Here is a 4,400-nt window from a genome sequence, read left to right as displayed (position 1 = left end):
TCATCACGTACACTTTCCTCTCACCCTCTTTTCCTCTTCAATGGAGCTTTCTTCTTTTCCAAAATCTCTGCCCATAAAGTACCATGTGGTAGTACCGCTCCTTGGAGCGGGGAGCGATACTACCTCTTATCATTGGTAGTACCACCCCGGCCGACAGTAGTACTGCTCTAGGGCGGTAGTGGTCCTGCTGGTACCTCTGGCTAGTACCGCTGCCCTTAAGTCTGACATTTCTTGGTCGGACTTTGCGGTAGTGCTGGGCGGTAGTACTGCCCATATGGCGGTACTACCGCTTGTTACTACCGCTTCTGGCGGTACTATCGGCCCTGCCCCCTCTCTGTTCGGCCTCTCTCTGCTTGAGCATGTTGGGGAACGTTGCATGGGAAACAAAAAAATTCCTACGCATACGAAGACCTATCATGGTGATGTCCATCTATGAGAGGAGATTTGGATCTACGTACCCTTGTAGATCGCACAACAAGAAGCGTTAAGAAATGCGGTTGATGTAGTGGAACATCCTCACGTCCCTCGATCCGCCCCATGAACCGTCCCATGAACCGTCCCGCGATCCGTCCCACGATCCGTTCCGATCTAGTGTCGAACGGACGACACCTCCGCGTTCAGCACACGTATAGCTCGACGATGATCTCGGCCTTCTTGATCCAGCAAGCAAGACGGAGAAGTAGACGAGTTCTACGGCAGCGTGACGATGCTCCGGTGGTGGTGATGATCTACTCCTGCAGGGCTCCGCCCGAGCTCCGCAGAAATCCGATCTAGAGGTGGAACTATGTGGTTTAGGGTTGAGTTGGACGTGGCAAAAGTTGTCTCAAATCAGCCCTAAAAGACCACTATATATAGGAGGGAGGGGGAGGAGGCTTGCCTTGAGGGCCAAGCCCTCAAGGGGTGCGCCGGCCAAGGGGGAGGTGGACTCCCACCCCAATTCGGTTTGGGGGAAGGAGTCCACTCCTTCCTTCTCACCTCCCCTTTTCCTTTACCCTTTTTCTTTTCTTTGGTATTTTCTTATGTAGAGCCATGGGCCCCTTGGGCTGACTCCACCAGCCTACTAGGGAGTTGTGGCGCCACCCTATGGCCTTGGGCTCACTCCCGGGTGGGTGGGCCCCTCCCGGTGAACTCCCGGAACCTATTCGTCACTCCCGGTACACTTCCGGAATTGCCCGAAACCTTCCGCTAACCAAATGAAACCATCCAATATATCAATCTTCGTTTCTGGACCATTCAGGAAACCCTCGTGACGTCCGCGATCTCATCTGGGACTCCGAACAACATTCGGTAACCACACATATAACTCAACTATACTAAAACATTGCCGAACCTTAAGTGTCCAGACCCTGTGGGTTCGAGAACTATGTAGACATGCCCCGAGCCACTCCTCGGTCAATATCCAATAGCGGGACCTGGATGCCCATATTGGATCCTACATATTCTCCGAAGATCTTATCGGTTGGACCTCAATGTCAAGGATTCATATAATCCCGTATGTCATTCCCTTTGTCCTTTGGTATGTTACTTGCCCGAGATTCGATCATTGGTATCCGCATACCTATTTCAATCTCGTTATGGGCAAGTCTCTTTACTCGTTCCGTAATACAAGATCCCGTGACTTACACTTAGTGACATTGCTTGCAAGGCTTGTGTGTGATGTTGCAAGGCTTACGGAGTGAGAAATCCCAGTCTTGATCCATACTAACTCGACGGACACCTTCGGAGATACCTGTAGAACACCTTTATAGTCACCCAGTTACGTTGTGACGTTTGATGCACACAATGTATTCCTCCGGTGCCAGTGAGTTATATGATCTCATGGTCATAGGAATAAATACTTGACACGCAGAAAACAATAGCAATAAAACGACACGATCAATACGCTACGTTCATAGTTTGGGTCTAGTCCATCACATGATTCTCCTAATGATGTGATCCAGTTATCAAGCAACAACACTTTGTACATAGTCAGAAAACCTTGACTATCATTTATCAACTAGCTAGCCAACTAGAGGCTTGCTAGGGACATTGTTTTGTCTATGTATCCACACATGTATCTATGTTTTCATTCAATACAGTTATAGCATGGATAATAAACGATTATCTTTAAACAGTTAATATAATAATAACTATTTATCATTGCCTCTAGGGCATATTTCCAATAGTCTCCCACTTGCACCAGAGTCAATAATCTAGTCCTCACATCGTAGTCAACTCCTTGAACTTGTGAAAAACCATTTGCCACAAGTCGAGCTTTATAAACGGTCACATTACCGTTTGCGTCCGTCTTCTTCTTAAAGATCCATTTGTTCTGAATAGCCTTGCGGCCTTCAGGTAGCACTTCCAAAGTTCACACTTTGTTCTCGTACATGGATCCTATCTCGGACTTCATGGCCTCCAGGCATTTGTTGGAATCCGGGCCCACCATTGCTTCTTCATAATCCGCACATTCATTGTTGTCTAACAACATAATTGATAAGACAGGATTACCGTACCACTCAGGAGTAGTACGTGATCTTGTCGACCTGTGAGGTCTGATAGGAATTTGATCCGAAGTTTCATGATCATCATCATCAACTTCCTGCTCAACCGGTGCCGCAGCAACAGGGGTTTCCCCTTGCCCCGCGCCACCATCTAGAGGGACTAGAGGTTCGACAACCTCATTAAGTTCTATCTTCCTCCCACTCAATTCTTTCGAGAGAAACTCCTTCTCAAGAAAAGATCCGTTTTTAGCAACAAACACTTTGCCCTCGGATTTGAGATAGAAGGTATACCCAACTGTCTCTTCTGGGTAACCTATGAAGACGCATTTTTCTTCTTTGGGTTCCAGCTTTTCAGGCTGAAGATTTTTGACATAAGCATCACATCCCCAAACTTTAAGAAACGACAATTTTGGTCTTTTGCCATACCACAATTCGTATGGTGTCGTCTCAACAGACTTTGATGGTGCCCTATTTAAAGTGAATGCAGCAGTCTCTAATGCATAACCCCAAAACGATAACGACAAATTGGTAAGGGACATCATAGATCGCACCATTGCTACCTCTTGAGCTTGCGTTGGTGTTTCTCCCTTGAAGAGATAAGGGTGATGCAGCACAGTAGCAGTAAGTATTTCCCTCAGTTTGAGAACCAAGGTATCAATCCAATAGGAGTATCAAGCCAAGTCTCTAAAGTAACTGAAAAAACAACAAACTTGCACCCAACGCTACAAAGGGGTTGTCAATCCCTTCACGATTGATTGCAAGGTGAGATTTGAAGGCGGAAAGTATAACAAAGTAAAAGTGTAGGGCTGAAAATATGATGTGAAGCAGACCCGGGGGCCATAGTGTTCACTAGAAGCTTCTCTCATGATAGCAAATATTACAGTGGGTGAACGAATTACTGTCGAGCAATTGATAGAACCGCGCAAAGTCATGACGATATCTAAGGCAATGATCATACATATAGGCATCACGTACGAGACAAGTAGACCGATACTTTCTGCATCTACTACTATTACTCTACAGATCGACCGCTATCCAGCATGCATCTAGTGTATTGATTTCATGACAAACAGAGTAACGCCTTAAGCAAGATGACATGATGTGAAGGGATAGATTCATGCAATAGATATAAACCCCATCTTTTTACCCTTGATGGCAACAACATGATGCGTGCCTTGCTACCCCTTCTGTCACTGGGTGAGGTCACCGCACGATATGAACCCAAAACCAAGCACTTCACCCATTGCAAGAATCATAGATCAAGTTGGCCAAACAAAACCCACAACTCGAAGAGAATTACAAGTTTATGAAATCATGCATATAAGAGATCAGAAGAAACTCAAATAAGATTCATAGATAATCTGATTATAAATCCACAATTCATCGGATCTCGACAAACACACCGCAAAAGAAGATTACATCAGATAGATCTCCATGAAGATCATGGAGAACTTTGTATTGAAGATCCAAGAGAGAGAAGAAGCCATCTAGCTACTAGCTATGGACCTGAAGGTCTATGGTGAACTACTCACGCATCATCGGAGAGACAATAGTGTTGATGAAGAATCACTCCGTGTCCGGATCCCCACTCCGACAGGGCACCAGGACGTGCCCCAGATGGGATCTTGCAGAGACAGAAGCTTGCGGCAGAGGGAAAGTATTTTCGTGGCTCTCTCCCGTGGTTTTGGATTTTTCGGGGATTTATAGGCGGAAGAAGTAGGGCAGAGGCGCCACAGGGGGCCCACAAGCCTGCTAGGCGCGGCCCCCCCAAGCCGCGGCTAGGGGGCTTGTGGCCTCCCCTGGTGCCCTCTGCCTTGGTTCTCAATCTCCCTGCGTATCTTCTGCTCCGGTAAAAATCTTTTCGGAGGTTTTATTCCGTTTGGACTCCGTTTAATATTCTCCTCTGAAAAGGGTCAA

Source organism: Hordeum vulgare, chromosome 5H (assembly GCF_904849725.1).
Source record: "Hordeum vulgare subsp. vulgare chromosome 5H, MorexV3_pseudomolecules_assembly, whole genome shotgun sequence".
NCBI classification, from domain to species: domain Eukaryota; kingdom Viridiplantae; phylum Streptophyta; class Magnoliopsida; order Poales; family Poaceae; genus Hordeum; species Hordeum vulgare.
This window is presented reverse-complemented; position numbering follows the sequence as displayed.